Source organism: Vicugna pacos, chromosome 7, assembly GCF_048564905.1.
Source record: "Vicugna pacos chromosome 7, VicPac4, whole genome shotgun sequence".
Classification (NCBI taxonomy): Eukaryota; Metazoa; Chordata; class Mammalia; order Artiodactyla; family Camelidae; genus Vicugna; species Vicugna pacos.
Genome location: NC_132993.1, coordinates 70768867 through 70786598, shown reverse-complemented (window position 1 = coordinate 70786598; position 17732 = coordinate 70768867). Strand labels below are relative to the sequence as shown.

General features: G+C 37.7%; 1 long non-coding RNA gene across 2 annotated transcripts in view; it reads left to right on the top strand.

The window, feature by feature from the left end:
- Positions 1 to 1481: 1481 nt before the first annotated feature.
- The window catches only part of LOC140697443 (uncharacterized), a 96310-nt gene continuing 80059 nt past the window's right edge, over positions 1482 to 17732 (top strand). For both annotated transcript variants that reach the window (XR_012074544.1, XR_012074543.1), the window contains exons 1-2: positions 1482 to 1565; positions 12816 to 12928. This is a non-coding gene — a long non-coding RNA (uncharacterized lncRNA). The remainder of the gene's footprint in view (positions 1566 to 12815; positions 12929 to 17732) is intronic.

Here is a 17732-nt window from a genome sequence, read left to right as displayed (position 1 = left end):
TAGAACTCTGTACCAGAGATAAAAATACACAGACTTTCCAGAAGGTCATTAGACCTACACAGAAGCTCTTTACTGAGGCTAATCTCTGGAACCCCAAAATGTCACTAATGTCCCCAGCGTAGAGTGGAGGTTTATCAACGTACAATAATATATGGAGCCGTGATCTGAATCTGTCTCACAGTGGAACCAATGACCCATAGTGTGGTTATGTACACAGTCCAGTTATGCTTGGTATGAATGTATATACTACTTAGCAACTGGCAAGACTCCTCATGTTCATTACCTGACCGTGGAGTAAGGCTATCATGATGGAAAAATTCTAGTGGAAATCTCTATAAATGTTGCTCTCCATACAAAATAATACATGCAAGGCAACACTGTATCTATAGAAGAATTACAGAGATTAGCACTATCATTAGTGTCTCGTCAAATGCAGTTTATAATTCTTCACATCCCTGATTCGGTTGTCTCTGTAGCTATTACAAAACCAAATGTTTCTTGAATAATGACTGTATTTTCTTAAGGATGGTCAGTAGTTGGAACTAATCCCACCTGTTCTTCTTGTTTGCATCGCAGCAAATCAGGTCTTTGTACCTGATACACCGCCATTGAATGACATCATTTTTTTTTTCCAATTCCCATCAACAAAGAGGAGTAGAAGTAGTCGACTGGCACCTGGAAAAGCAGAGGGGTTTTGTTTGCTGGCTGTGACGTAGAGAAATAGGCAGGCATGTCAGATATACTGTAATAGTCTGGGATGATGTCCCTGTAATGGACCAAGGTGATTGTGGTTCCTCTGGAGTGTAACTAGGATACATAGCCGTGGGGTAAGGGAGGGAACATAGATGGCTGATTTTTTCCAGGTGTAAGCTAGTTACTACTGCCTATCTTGTTGATGGAAACTGACCTTTATAAAATGGTCAATTTCGTGGCATGTGAAATACTATGTCGGCACAGCTGTTATTTAAAAAAAAGAGTGGATACTGGGAGTTGGGACGGAATAAACACTTGTGAGTATTTGCCATTTTACCCATGAGATCTATTCTCTGACTTTTTGCCCCAACTCTGTATATGTGTTCTCTGACTTTTTGCTCCAACCTGGGCTCGCAGAGGCTTTCCTTTGTGGAGTGCATCTGTCAGACTTCCTCAGTCTGTATCCTCTATTCAAATAAAACCAACGTGAGGTCTCATCAGTCAATCATAGGATGAAAAAAGGAAGAGAAATCAGGGTATTTATTTCCCTTACTCTGAATCTGATGAAGTATAGTTTGTTAGTACCTCTGTTGATCTACAGATACAAGCTCTGTCGGGTAACTTTCCACGCAATATTACAGCTCTTATTACTCTCAAATACCAGTTTGTCTCCCAGGTGCTTTACTTCACTCTAGGGACGGTAATGGCGTTCACCTGTTGCTAAGCGCGAGCGCCTCACCCTCGCCTTGTGGTTTCCGGAAGCCTTCCCAGTAGTTGCAAATAGTCCCGGAAGGTCTCGCGAGGTTGGAGTCCTAACTGTCTTTCTGCGGGAGCTCCAGCCATCGCGGAAGGCCTGACTGGGACGCCAGGAGGTAAGAGTTGCAGAAGTATTTTAAGAGGGAGTAAACAGTATGAAAGTTCGGAAAAGAGTGCCCTATACTCAAGTAAGAGTAAACACTGAAGCCTCCAGGCAAGAGTGTGGCCATCTACTTTGCTCAGAAGCGGCAAAGAGGCAACTTTTGCTGAAGTGGAAAATGCGGCGGGGTTGGGGTGGGGGTGGCGAGCGGTGAAGAGCTGTAGGAACAGAGGTTGGAAAGAGAACAGGTTGGATGAGAACTCGTAGGAACTTGAAGGTTGTAGGAATTTGGAGTTTTACTCTGTGAAATGGGAAGCCCATGGGAGGTTCAAATGTAAAGTCAAAGTATGTGGTGGTATCACTCCGGCTGCTGTGCTGTAAGCAGAGTGTCGGGGCAAATGTGGCAGAGACAGTTGCAATAATCTTAAAGCAATTCAGGCCAGAGATGATGGTGGCTTGGATGAAGGTAGTAGCTGTGGAGGTAGTGAGAAGTAGTCATATCTCAATATATTTGAAAATAAAACCACCAATGGGTTTGAGAGAAATAAGAGAGTCACGAATGTCTGCCACGATTTTGTGTGACCGGTCGAGAGAACAGATTCGCAGTGAAGTGAAATGACCTTTGAATTGCTCAGAAGAAAAACAGAATACCCCTTTTTTATAATCAGTATACACCTTAATCCTTCTGGAGAAAGTCAGTATTTTGTTGTTCTGCTTTATCTTGCAAGATATGAAAATGTTGCTTTTCATTGACTCAGAGATGCTTTAAGTTCTGTAGTGCTTTACAATTTTCAGAAGTTTCACAGACATGATTTCGTTTAACCCCACAATAACCTTTTTTCCCCTATCCTAATAGTGCCCCTCCCGCTTCCCGTGTGCCACTGGTAACTACTAGTTCTCTGTGAGTCTGCTTCTGTTTTTGTTTTATTCACTAGTTCAGGTGGTTTTTTAATTTCACATATAAGGGGCATCATATAGTGTCTGTCTGACTTATTTTACTTAGCATAATGCCCTCCAAGTCCAACCATATTGCTGCAAATGGTAAAATATCATTTTTATGGTTCAGTAATATTCCATTGTATGTATACCACATCTTCTGTATCCATTTGTCTATTGGTGAACGCTTAGGTTGCTTGCACACCTTGGCAATTGTAAATAATGCTGCTATGAACGTTGGGGTGCATGTATCTTTATGAAGTAGTGTTTTTGGTTTTTTTGAATATACGTTACATATTGTTTGATTGTTATTTTGTTTTGTGAATACTCTCTAAATACCAAACCAGTTGAAATTTTTACAACTTTATTTTAAAGGTATACAGGAGTTTCATATGTTATTTTCATACAGCAGTGTCAGGGGATGTATAAACCAAAAATAATTCATTGATAATGGCTACTTAGTCTTTAGAATCATTCATCTTTTTCCCATGTAAATAATATATATGTATTACTAAAAATTATAGAAGAATTTCCTGAGAATGAGTAGGAACTTGAAGATCATAAAACATACTGTCAGTCAAACATTCTTTGTAAAAAAAACGTTCCAGAGAAAAATAGTATACGTGGTTAGACCACTGACGTCAAAGCAGTGATGTGTCTTAGGAGAACAGATGTAGCTTTTAAAATGTTTCATAAATTAAACACAGTGTTTTCTTAAAAGTGTTTCGGTTTGTAGTAGTTAGAATCTGATGTTTATTTCAAGGAATCTGAAGTTATTGCTGTACTGGTCCTACAAGTTGCATAAGATAAAAATGAGCAGTATCAATGAATTGTTGAGATATTCTTTAAGGCTTTATATTTTCAGATATTATTGATTTGACCCATGATTTCTCTTCTGTGTTCACCCTGCTTCTTCAGGCTGGGCTGAATAAACTTCGGTGGTAGGCTCTGAAAGAGATGGTAGGTTTTTAAGGCCTCAGTATGTTTTTCATCTTTTGCTGTTGATAAGTCTTTTTCATAGTAACTGTCAGATGGCAATACCCAAATGTTGAAATTTATCAATTATCAGTAGTTCTTTTTTCATGTCTCTCTCACTGATCTTTCTTCCTTATCTCCCCCATCCTCCCCAATTCTATCTCCTAAACTCCAAATCCCAAAAAGCAAACAGATAAACCAAAACCAAAACCAGTCTCTTTGCCCTGTCTCAGCCACACTAACTTCCCTCAACATATCCTGAATATACCACACACTCCCTCCCTTGCTTCCAGTCTTTGCACATGCTCTGCTCTCTGCCAATCTTTAACTTAAAAGTTATCTTTCAGTACGCTTTGTTAGTCCCTATGTTCCTTCTGTCATATCATAACATCCCAATGTATTAATCACTTTGTGTGTCCCCTATCAAATTGGAAGGTGCTTAAGTGTCTTTGTAATTTTTATTCCTAATGCTTAGTGGTTACCCCATCTAAAGCAAAATGGGTTTGATGCCATGAAATTTTAATGTCTTGCAGAGTGTTTATTTTATTTGAAGTCACCAAATGAAAGTTGCTAGCACAATAGAGGATGGACAAAATTAATATATTAATAATAAGAATTATTGGAGTCCCTCCACTTCACAGACCTGCTCTCCCCAAACCATAGACATCTAGTAGTCATAAAGATGATTTAAAACAAAAATCAGATTTTGTTACTTCATACATACCCTGTCAACGTTTACACAATGTAGCCCCATCTCCTACCGCTCTCAGGCCTCCTCAAGCCTCCATAGATGTCTTGCAGTTTTCTGAGTACTGGATTCTTTACTTAGGGTCTTTATATACATGGTAATTCTCTCTGCCAGAGTTATTTGCATGTCCCCCTCCCTGATTCAGGTCTTGCTCAAACAACAGTCAAATAGGACTAGCTGCCCTGGGAACCAAGTGTAAAATATCAGCTCCTGGTGCGCCATCACTCTCTTGCCTTATTGTCATCCCTGTGTTTTGTCTGAATAGCTTTTTTCAGTACCTGATACTGATTTGTATGTTTTCTGTATTTATTGACTTTCCTGATTAGAATATAAGCTCAATCGAACAGGAATTTGTATTATTAATAGCTATATTTCTAGTACCTGGACCAGGGCCTCACACTTAGTCTATGTTCGGTGAGTATTTCTGGGAGGAAGGAAGGAAGGAAGAATGGATGGATGGGTTAAAGATTTTAAGCCGTTAATTTAAAAAAGCAGTGTATTAAATGCTTTAAACCAATTGAATAGCTGACTTTGTCATACACTGAGTAAATTGAAGAAACTGTCATTGGTCTTTTAATTAATCTCAAATGACAGAGTGATTAAATGGGGATATGATGGTTATGCATGAATCTTGTAGAATCACATGTTAATATTTTGTGACTGTAGAGAAGATATACGTATAGTAGATGATAAAATTACATTAATAACTACAGACACAGGATCTTTGTTAAGTGCTTGGCTTTTTTCAATGTTCGTATTTTAACAGAGTTGTCTTTGGGATATTAATTCAATAAATGTTTTTTGAGGATTGTTCATTGCAAGGCATTGAGGACAGAGCAGGGATCCCAGCTGAGTCAAAAATATTCTGTTCCCTCAGCCATATTGATTGAAGTGTTGGCAAGTGCCGCAAATTGGCCCCTTTGAAAGGCAGAATTTTCTGAGAGGATTTTTTGTAAACAGTAGAGATAATGCCTTTTCTCTAGCTTCAGATGTGGGAGGTCGAGTATAGAGCTGCAGATGGCTGCTGTCCCCCCCGTCTAGTGGAGAAGCCCATGTATGGTTAAAGATAGTAAAGATGACTCACAGAGAGAAACAGAAACCAGTGAGACAAAGTCTTACAGGCATTTGTTGTGTGGTTTGAGCTGATCTGACTTTGGAGCTGTCTTTCCTGAAGTTTGGATGTTTATCTTGTCTTTCAGTTCTCTGTGCTACCGCAGTATATGTCCAATACATTGCTTATTATTGATTAAGCCATTGCACATGGATTTCTGTCCTGTATTAAGAGAGTTCTGACCAACATAATGATTCAGAATAGAATACTTGTTTTTAGAAAAGTAGTATATTTGAACCCTATGAAATTTTATGATGCTGTTAATGAAAGTGGGGATTAATTAGTAGTTTGAATTTCAGTAAATTTGTATATGATATAAACAAATTAAAAATAGCATATATCATAAAATATCCTGTGAGCTGGAGGCTGAGTGTTGGGTGGGAAAAGGGGAACTTTATACATTATATAGTGTAATTCTTGTTCGTTTGCAGTAGATACTCATTATGTGTATATTTTCAATAAAATAAGAAATGTGAAACTCTTTAAAAAGTAGAAAAAAGGAAGTAGGCAGTCATGAGTCTGTGTGCCAATTTAAGGCGATTCAGCCTAGATTGAGAATATTAGGTTGCATCTATACTACCAAACCATTTTAGGTGTATTTGTCAGCCAAAAATTTGTCTGTAAACTGGGAGTACAATGGAAATCTTTTTTAAAAAATATGTTTTTATTGAAGTATCATCAATTTATAATGTATCAATTTCTGGTGTACAGCAGTCATATAGGAACATACATGTATTCATTTTCATAATCTTTTTCACTTAAGGTTATGACAAGATATTGAATATAGTTCTCTGTCCTATACAGCAGAAACTGTTTTAAAATCTGTTTTTATATATAGTGGCTAAGATTTGTAAATCTCAAACTCTCAAATTTATCCCTTTCCCTCCCTTCCCCCCGGTAACCATAAATTTGGGTGTGTTTCTGTTTTGTAAATAAGTTTGTTTGTCTTTTTCTTTTCAGATTCCACATGTAAATGATATTATATGGTATTTCTTTCTCTTTCTGACTGACTTCACTTAAATTGACAGTCTCCAGGTCCATCCATGTTGCTGCAAATGGCATTATTTTATTTTTGTTTTATGGCTGAGTAGTATTCCATTGTATAGAGATACCACAACCTCTGTGTCCAGTCATCTGTCAGTGGACCTTTAGATTGCTTCCATGTCCTGGCTGTTGTAAATAGTGCTGCTATGAACATTGGGGTGCATGTATAGTTTTGAGTTAAGGTTCCCTTTGGATATATGCCCAGGAGAGGGATTGCTGAACCATATGGTAAGTGTATGTTTAGCCTTTTGAGGAATCTCCATACTGTTTTCCATGATGGCTGCACCAAACTACAGCCCCACCAGCAGTGTAGGAGGGTTCTCATTTCTGTACCCGTCTTTAGCATTTATTAATTTGTGGACTTTTGAATGATAGCCATTCTGACTGTGTGAGGTGATACCTCATTGTAGTTTTGATTTGCATTTCTCTGATAAGTAGTGATACTGAGCATTTTTTTCATGTGCCTGTTGATCATTTGTATGTCTTCCTTGGAGAATTGCTTGTTTAGGTCTTTTGCCCATTTTTAGATTGGGTTGTTTGGTTGTTTCTTATTAAGTCCTATGAGCTGCTTATATATTCTGGAGATCAAACCTTTGTTGGTTTCATTTGTGAAAATTGTCTCCCATTCCGTAGGTTGTCTTTTTGTTTTACTTATGGTTTCCTTTGCTGTGCAGAAGCTTGTAAGTTTTATTAGGTCCCATTTGTTTATTCTTGCTTTTATTTCTATTGCTTGAGTTGACTGTTTTAGGAGAACATTTTTTGAATTGTATGTCAGATAATGTTTTGCCTATGTTTTCCTCTAAGAGGTTTATTGTATCTTGTCTTATGTTTAAGTCTTTGATCCATTTTGAGTTGATTTTTGTGTATGGTGTAAGGGAGTGTTCTGGCTTCATTGCTGTACATGCTGCTGTCCAGTTTTCCAAACACCATTTGCTGAAGAGACTGTCTTTATTCCACTGTATATTCTTGCCTCCTTTGTTGAAGATGAGTTGACCGAAAGTTTGTGGGTTCATTTCTGGGCTCTCTATTCTGTTCCATTGGTCTATATGTCTGTTTTTGTACCAATACCATGCTGTCTTGATGACTGTAGCTCTATAGTAATGTCTGAAGTCTGGGAGAGTTATTCCTCCAGCCTCTTTCTTTCTCTTCAGTAATGCTTTGGCAATTGTAGGTCTTCGATAGTTCCATATAAATTTGATTATGATTTGTTCTAGTTCTGTGAAATATGTCCTGGGTAATTTAATAGGGATTGCATTAACTCTGTAGATTGCCTTGGGCAGCGTGACCATTTTAACAGTATTGATTCTTCCAATCCAAGAGCATGAGATATCTTTCCATTTTTTAAAGTCTTCTTTAATTTCCTTCATCAATGGTTTATAGTTTTCTGTGTGTAGTTCTTTCACCTCCTTGATTAGATTTATTCCTAGGTATTTTGTTACTTGGGGTGCTATTTTAAAGGGGATTGTTTCTTTACTTTCTTTTTCTGTTGATTCATCGTTAGTGTGAAGAAATACAAGTGATTTTTGAATGTTAATCTTGTAACCTGCTACCTTGCTGAATTCTTCGATCAACTCTAGTAGTTTTTGTGCGGACCTTTTAGGGTTTTCTGTATATAGTAACAGGTCGTCGGCATATAGTGACACTTACCTCTTTTTTTCCAATTTGGATCCCTTTTATTTCTCTCTCTTGCCTGATTGCTGTGGCTGGGACTTCCAAGACTATGTTGAATAGGAGTGATGATAGTGGGCATCCTTGTCCTAAATTTTAGTGGGAAGCTTTTGAGTTTTTCACCCTTGAGTACTATGCTGGCTGTAGGTCTGTCATATATAGCTTTTATTATGTTGAGATATGTTCCCTCTATACCCACTTTGGTGAGAGTTTGTATCACAAATGGGTGGTGAATGTTATCAAATGCATTTTCTGCATCTATTGAGATGATCATGTGGTTTTTGTCCTTTCTCTTGTTGATTTGATGTATTACATTGATTGATTTGCATATGTTGAACCACCCTTGTGTCCCTGGGATGAACCCCACTTGGTCATGATGTATAATCTTTTTTATGTGTTGTTAGATTCTATTTGCTAATATTTTGGTGAGGATTTTGGCATCTATGTTCATCAGTGATATTGGCCTATAGTTCTCTGTTTTGGTAGTGTCTTTGCCTGGTTTTGGTATCAGGGTGATGGTGGCTTCATAGAATGAGTTTGGGAGTATTCCCTCCTTTTCAGTCTTCTGAAAGAGTTTGAGAAGGACTGGTATGAGTTCTTCTTTGTATGTTTGGTAGAATTCCCTGGTGAAGCCGTCCAGTCCTGGACTTTTATGTATAGGGAGGTCTTATGTTGTTAATTAGATTTCATTTCTAGTGATCTGTTTGTTTTAGTGGTCAGTTTCTTCTTGATTCAGTCTTGGTGGACAGTATGTTTCCAGAAAGTTGTCCATCTCCTCTAGGTTATCTAGTTGGGTTCCATACAGTTTTTCATAGTATTCTCGTATGATATTCTGTATTTCTATTTTATTTGTTGTAATGTCTACATTTTCCTTTCTTATATTGCTAATTTGTACTCTTTTTTCTTCTTTGTGAGTGTGGCCAGAGGTTTGTCAATTTTATTTACTTTTTCAAAAAACCAGGTTTTGATTTGGTTGATTTTTCTATGGTTTTTTTTTTAATCTGTAGTTTATTTCCTCCCTAATGTTTATAATTTCCTTCCTTCTTCTGCCTTTTGGGGATTTTTGTTCTGCTTCTAGTTCATTCAGCTGGTGGGTTAAATTATGTATTTGAGATTGTTCTTCTTTTTTGAGGAAGGCCAGTATCGCTGTAAACTTCCCTCTAAGCACTGCCTTTGCTGTGTCGCGTAAATTTTGTGTGGTTGTGCTTTCATTTTTATTTGTCTCAAGGTATTTTTTAATTTCAGCTTTGATTTCCTCATTGACCCATTGGGTTTTTTTAATAGCGTATTGTTTAATCTCAAATGCTTTCCTTTTTTTCTCCTTTGTTTCTCTGTTGATTTCTAGTTTCATGGCATTGTGGTCAATGAAGATGCTTGAGATAGTTTCTATCGTCTTAAAATTGTTGAGGTTTTGTTTGTGCCCAAGTACATGATCAATCTTGGAAAATGTTCCATGTGTACTTGAAAGGAATGTATATCCTATTTTTGGGGGGTGTAATGCTCTGAAAATATCCACCAAATCTAGTTTTTCTATTGTATTAATTAATTTCTCTGTTGCCTTATTTATTTTCTGTCTGAAAGATCTGTCTAGTGATGTTAATGCAGTGTTAAAATCTCCAACTATGATTGTATTCTCATCAATGTCCCCTTTTATGTCTGTTAGTAATTGTTTTCTGTACTTAGGTGCTCCTATATTGGGTGCATATATGTTAACGAGTGTAATATCTTCATCTTGTATCACTCCTTTAATCATTATAAAATGTCCTTCTTTATCTTTCTTTATGGCCTTTGTTTTAAAGTCTATTTTGTCTGAAATCAGTACTGCAACACCTGCTTTTTTGGCTTTTACATTTGCATGGAATATCCTTTTCCACCCTTTCACTCTCAATCTATATGTGTCCTTCTCCCTAAAGTGGGTCTCTTGTATGCAGCATATTGAAGGTTCTTGCTTTATTATCCAGTCTGCCACTCTATGTCTTTTGGCTGGAGCATTTAGTCCAGTAACATTTATAGTAATTAATGATAGATGTGTGTTTATTGCCATTTTGAACTTATCTTTGCAGTTGATTTGGTATTTCCTGTGTGTTCCTTTCTTCTTCCTTTTGTAGTTTGGTAATTTTCCTTTGTATTATCATGGATTTTATGTAGTTTTTGTGACTCTGTTGTAAGTTTTTGGCTTGTGGTTACCCTTTTTTGTAAGTCTATTAGCCCATTACTATAGATGTTTTTATTAAATTGATAGTAACATGATCTCAAACCCATCCTACTGAGAACAAAAAAGTTTAAAAAGAAAGAAAAAAAATTCTATATTTTCCTGTCTCCCTCTGCCAGTCTCGTTGATTTGTATGTGTTCTTTTATAATTTCGTGCTTATTTTATTTGTAATTCATGAGTTATCACCTTTCCAGTTGTGAGTTTCTCATTTCTGTAGCCTGCTGCTTTTCTATTTAGAGTAGACCTTTCAATATTTCTTTTAGCCTGGGTTTAGTGTTGCTAAACTCTTGCAGCTTTTTGTTGTCTGTGAAATTCTTTATTTCTCCTTCTATGCTAAAGGATCACCTTGCTTGATAAAGTATCCTAGGCTGCATCTTTTTTTCATTCAGGAGTTTGAATATATCTTGCCACTGCCTTCTGGGCTGTAGTGTTTGTGTAGAGAAATCAGCTGAGAGCCTTATGGGGATTCCTTTGTAACTCACTCTTTGCTTTTCTCTTGCTACCTTTAGGATCATTTCTTTATCCTTGACTCTGACAATCTTGATTATGGTATGTCTTGGTGTTGGTCTTTTTGGGTTCTTCCTGTTTGGGACCCTCTTAGCTTTCTGTACTTGGATATCTGATTCCTTCTTTAAGTTTGGGAAGTTGTCAGTCATGATTTCTTCAAAAAACCTTTTCAATCCCCTTTGATCTTTCTTCCCCTTCTGGGACCCCTATTATGCGAAGATTGGCAGACTTTTTATTATCCCATAGGTCCCTTATGCTATTTTCATTTGGTTTTATTCGTTTATCTTGTAGCTGTTATGATTGGGTTCTTTCTATTGTCCTGTCTTCTAGGTCACTGATTCGTTCCTTTGCATTATCTAGTCTGCTTTGCACAGCCTTTAGATCCGTTCTCATCTCAGCCAATGAGTTTACCAATTCTACTTGGCTCTTCTTTATAGCTTCGATTTCATTTTTGACATATTTTATATCTCTAAACCCTATCTCTAGTTCCTTCAATACTTTGATCACTCCTTTTTTGAAATCTTGATCTAGTAGGCTATCGATGTCTATTTCATTGATCATTCTTTCAGAGGATTTCTCTTCTTTTAATTGGGAATGGTTTCTCTGCTTCTTCATCTTGCTCATATCTCTCTGGCACTTTGGCTTATAGAGTATCAGTTATCTATTGTGGTCCTTAAAGGAGTTTATTTATTTATGTGTCTAATGCCTATGTAGGAATAAAACTTGAAAAATAAAAAAAGGAGAGAGAGAGAAAGAGAATTTTAGAAGAAGGGAGAAAGAAAGGTTTGAAAACAGTGTATAATGAATAATTGAAGAGCAGGTTGAAGCAGAATAGCAGTTGGGTTGAGACGTCTCTTAAAAACCTTTAAAAAAGGAGAAAAGAGGAAAAAAATATATTTGAAACCTGTGTATAATCAATAACAGGAGATCAAAATCAAGAGAGATAAAAATGACATGACCTGGATTTTTTAAAATAATAATAATATTACTGTAAAAGAAAAAATTTTTAAGGGATTAAAACTGGGAGGATATATAATTTGAAAAGTAAAAATTAAAAAGGTAATAGAAAATACAACAGGTAAAAACAGATTAAAAAAAAAAAAGAGGAGAGGGTGTTCTCCTGGGAGACTGTGTGGTCTTAACGAGAAGTCTTTCTGTCTTCGCCCTGTTTCGTGAACTCAGCTTGCTGTTTCCAGAGGCTCTCTGTTGGCGCCCTCGTCTGTGCTGCTCCCAGTGCCTGTCCACAAGCAGATCGTGCCCCCTCCCAGCAAAGCGTTCCTGCTGGAAAGATGTGGGGACACCCGCCATCTCCTGGCGCCAGTTGCTCCGGCCTGGGTTGGCGCTCCTCAGGCGGGCCCGAGGGAGACCGCGGAACAGCCCTGCCCCTGCTCCGTGTCCAAACTGAGCTCCTTTTTGGTCCTGGCGGCGCAAACTTTGCGAGACACCAGGGCGGAAGGATCCTATTGACCCGAGCTGCAAACAAGTCACTGTCTGGCCTTTGAGGCTGCCAGGCCCCCAGGTACAGATGCAGATTTCGCCCCAATCCCCACCTGGGTGCCAAGCGCCAGAGGATGTGGCAGCCGCGCCTGAGCCCCACCTCTCCACGATGAAAACCTTCCCTGGGTTTTCAGAGATGGAGGTATGCACCGTTACCCCCAGGGCACAGCAGCGGTGCTGTTCTATGGAGGGCCCAGGTGGTTCTGCCCTGTGCACCCACTCATCCACGTTGTGCAGCACCCTGCAGTCCCCCGGGGCTGCCTCAGTGCAGGCGTCCCCATCCTCTGCTGGGCTCCGGCAGCCTGTCCCAGCCCCCAGCTCCCGGCTCAGGTTTCGAGCTGGTTGTTGCAGGGACCCTCTGTGCCCGTTTAACTTAGTTCTGTCGGTCAAGGGCTGCTCCATACAGATCCAAGCCTTGGAGGCTCCCCCTGCATCCCGCGGGCCTCTCCGTTGGAAGGGGGAGACCCAGTGAACGAGCGCGGGTCCTCATTTGCCGCTCCCTCCCCGTGGGACCAGTGCGTCACTGTTTTGCCTTTTCATCTTTCTTTTTTTCCTTTCTCCTATCAGATTTTTGGCGTCCTTGTCTTTTGAAGAGGACAATGTTCTGTCGGAGTTCCACAGGTGCTCTGGTTGGCTGAGTGGGTCCATGTATTTGAGTCTTGGTGTATCTGTGGGAGAGGGTGAGTTATGAGCGTCCTACTACTATGCCATGTTGGCGTCGTCTCAACAATTTTTTTTTTTAATTGACGTATAGTTAAGTATAATGTGTCAATTTCTGGTGTACAGTACAATGTCCCAGTCATGGGTATATATACATATATTTATTTGTGTTCATAGTCTTTTTCATTAAAGGTTATAACAAGGTACTGAATATAGTTCCCTGTGCTATACGGAAGAAATTCGGGGTTTTTTAATATACTTTTATATATAGTGGCTAACAGTTATAAATGTCAAACTCCCAAATTTATCTCTTCCCACCTCCTTTCCCCCAGTAGCCATAAGATTGTTTACTATGTCTCTGAGTCTGTTTCTGTTTTGTAGATGAGTTCATCGTGTCTTTTTTTTTTTGATTCCACATATGAGTGATATCATTGTTTTCTCTGGCTTACTTCACGTAGGATGGCAGTATCTAGGTCCATCCGTTTTGCTACAAATGGCATTATTAAAGTGTCCTATGTCAATTCTAGTAGCAATACCGTGAATTCATTATAACTACAGTAAAAATTAGCATGTATCCTAAATTCTGAGATGGTGTCTATGGTGAAATTATCAGGAACTGCACACACAAAAATTTGTTTGTGCTTTCTGAAATGGATCTGAAGTGAACTGCGCAAATTTTGCCCATACAAATTTATTAAAAGTGTATTCCAATATATGTTTTCTATATTAGGCGTCAGCATGCTTGAACAGATTGTCCAGATTTTCCAGAAATGAACTTTGCTTCCTCTAATAAATTTTAGAGGATTATTTCTACAAGAGTTTTTTGGATGCTAGGTATGAGCAAAGATACACATAGACTGTTCAGAATCCCAGTATCTTATGACAACGACACAGTAATATCTTACCTAAGGAGCATATTTGAAAAATGACTCGTATTTTATGATAATTTAAGAAAGTACAAGGTTAAGAGTGTCATCTCCTGCAAAATAATAATAGGAAAAGCAACACAATTTATATTTGTTCAAGATTTAGGTATAATAGAAATTATATAAACAAGCTAGAAGGAAATACAGTCACAGCCAATGTGCGTTCTAGCAGTTGACCGCACAGAAAGTAGAAGTATCAAAAGCCCTGGAAGTGAGCGTGGTGTAGGGCCCTGCAGTTTTGCTTCAGGGAGCTTATTATAAGTGAGTGAAGAATATATGGATATACAACTTTAGGTATAGAGATGTTCGTTACAAATAGTTTTACATTAGGAAAAATGAAAACAAAACTTTGAATTCCACTCTAACAATAGAAGAATGAGTAAAGTTTGTTATAGACATAACATAGATAGTACATTTCACCGAACTTTTAGGAGATGGGATAATGCCAGTTGTATAAGGTTAAGTGAATATGACACATTGTACAGTTCATTTGATGAAAAATAACAAAAGAATCAAATATTAATTATGATTATTTTGGAATGGTAGAATTAGGATGACTGTCCTCTTCTTTTTTTATATTGTCAGGCTTTTAAAAGGTCAGAGTTTAGTTTCGGATTTAAATCAAAATAATTATATCAAACTGAATGATAAACATAGGGCATATATAATATAAGAAAGAGTTTATATCTGGCTTCCTTCCATGTGGGTGAGGAAGAGAATCTACATTTTTGTCTTTTTTGTTCAGTTCATAGTATCTTTTTAAATCTAATCTATCTAAAAAGAGCTTACGTGTAATGAAACAAATCCAAAGAGAAACAAGTAAGAAAACTTGCAGAAAATGGCCATTAAATGAACAGTAAGAGTAGTGAGGTTTGTTCATGACAGCTGTCATTGAGGAAACTGGAATATACTGCACATATTTTTTCTTTGATTCTCACATATGATTATTTTCTAAAAATAAAGAATTCGATCATTTATGTTGCTAATAGTAGTGTACAGGAGATAGGTTTTGAATGTTTAAAAAGACATATCAGAATCTTGGGCAGGGCAATATTCCCTTTAATGGAAGTAGCAGAGAGGAACTTGCATGCTGTCTTTCTTATGAACATCTAATTGCCTTCCTAGGAAAAATGATGTTTGTTCTTCTAGCTTGAAGCAAGTTAGTATAACAGGTCACAGCACTATGATCATACAGCGAAAAGTTAAAATCTCTTCTGTGTAAAGTGTCTTCCCTTGCTCTGAATTCATTCTGCCCAATTGTATACACACTAACCAGATCTTCCATTCACAGTCTAATGACTGATTCGTGTTTATTCATTACAAACACATTGTACTGATAGTATATTTAAACCCTATGTATTTAGTTGAAGTAAAAGTGATATTGAATAAATTTAAAATTGAATTGATCACATTACATAAGTTTCTGATAAACAACATTATGATTTGACATCTGTGTTTGTTATAAAGTGATCATCACCAGAAATCTAGTTATTGTGCATCACCATACACTTGACCCCCTAAACTATTTCTAAAGAGAACTTTAAGACTAATACGTCTTTTGAAAATGTAATATATGCCGTAATGTATGATACAACATAAGTGATAGGCATAATGGAAGTTTTACCACTTAATGGACTACAGTAAAAATAGTACTACAGTAGGTTATTTCCAGGTGTGTGTGTGTGTGTGTTTCCTATTCTTATAGTAAACATGAGTTTATGCCGTTAGTATCTAATTTCCCTTAATCTGCTGACTTAAAGCAATTAAGGAATGAATGATTAATGAAATGATTAATGAAAACTATAACATCTGTAAGTGTAGGTTTAATTATGAAAGTAAGTAATGAATTATGGGGGGTGGGCTCAATAATATGGAAAAGTGAGGAAAATTAATTAGAATCAGGGATGGGAGTAAAATGAAAGAGGTGAAAGTGAGTCATCCATCCGGAAACTATTGAGATAATGCAATTGGCTTTCAGAAAGTCAAATAGAACAGGAGAAAAAAGAGCAGAGGCTGGATTCCACTTCGAACTCTAGCCCTTCCTAACAGGGTAGATGTGGGGAAAATAATGGCACCCCTTCAATGAGGAGTTACCTTCTCAGGTGCCAAGAATATTGTTTTCCTAATCATCAAAAATAGTTGAAAGAAATTATCTGTGTCTGGCATAGAGTAGGTACTTAATAAGTATTTGTTATTATTAGTGTTAAATATTTATGTAGGTTAGAATAGAATGTCTCATGTGACACATAAAGATACCAATTTCACCTGCCAAGTCAAACATGAGCAAACGTGTTTTGTACAAGTATGTTTAAAATAGGCAGTAACATTTTAAATGCTCTCTTCAGCTCTAAAAATTGCCCTGTCTTTCTTACTGAATTTTTTTGACTTAAACAGCTCTAATAACAGTATTAACAGTTGTTCTCACTTCGTTTTCTTTCCAAGTGGAGAGGAAATGATTACTGCGCTCTCTCAACTATAGATACTTCCTTTGCCTTTGGTCATTTTATAAATTCTGCATCCTCACAACTCTCATATTAGCTGTTTCTGACCATCTAGTTCGTATAGCACAGCTTAGAAATAGTAAAACATGATCAGGTACTCAGTGACCATGGAAACAACTTTCATTATAGAAAAGCCAAGATGTATTGGAAATTATGAGTGTTGCCAAACCTAGTCCCAGAGGTAGTTGTCGTATACTAGCACAAGCGTATTGAAAGAAGTGAGTGCTGCAGATTCTCATATGCATGGTCCACAGAAGCAGAAAAGTCCATATTTTATCTATAAAGCTATAGATAAGATATATATTTTCAACTGTTATCTGTAGGTTTATAGGGGGTAAAGTGTCCGTTTTGATGCCACCATTTAGTTTCACATGGTCAAAGCTGTTGACAGGAGAGCTCCCATTGTAGTGCATGTTATCCTGGTCTTGGCTTACCTATAGTCTTCCAAGTTTTCTCACTCAGACAGCAGTTTATTGGTCTTAGAGAAGTATTGGTTTTCCAGCACAAAATACAGTCACCATGGTCTCTGATAGGATAGATATGGCCATGGTGTCTCCAACCTGTTCTTGGGGGAACCTCTACTAAGCTAGCTTTATATGGCTCTTCAGATTTCTTACAAGCAGTATTTACAGTCACGTATAGTGATATTCCTCAGATGTTCCTTCCTGGTGACTCTTACTCAGTGTTCCTAGTTTTCTTGGTATGTTTGTTCATATCAACTGTTTCATAGCTTCCCTCCGATAACTATTCCACTGTCATATTTACGGGCTACCAAATCCAGCCTGAGGAAGAGGTCAGCCAGTGTGCTTCTGCAAAGTAAATCTAGGACTGTAGAGAAAGCACGGCTTATCTCATTAATATCTTCCCAGTAAATAACGTATAAGTGCTTGATCGATGAGGACATTGAGGTGCAGAAATACTAAGAAAGTAGTCCACACTTCACTCAAAAAGCAAATGTAGTGCCATGACCCACCGCCAGACCTTACTGACTTCAAAGGCACTTTTCCTCCTAATCAGCACATGCCACGAGCAACCACAGAGTCTCTCACTTTCCTGCACCTCATCCCACGTCTGGGGTGGATGTGCCTGGATCATGGCAGCCTTGCCAGCTGAGTCTGAACTGAACTTCTCAATCTTTCTCAGAAGAAATTTGCTCACGGGCACTAGCAATTGGCTAGAGTTGGCCCCCTGAAACAGAACTATTTTCTATCTCAAAGTTAGGATGCATTCTCTGTGAAATAATGTAGGTCTTTGTTCACTTATCTGCAAAATGAGAACTTTGGACTGGAACGTCTCTCAAAGTCTTTGCCACACTAAAAATTTGATGAAGATCACCAATCTGTATAAAATCAGAGAATACATAGTTGAAGAATTCCGAGGTATTTTCCACTGAATAT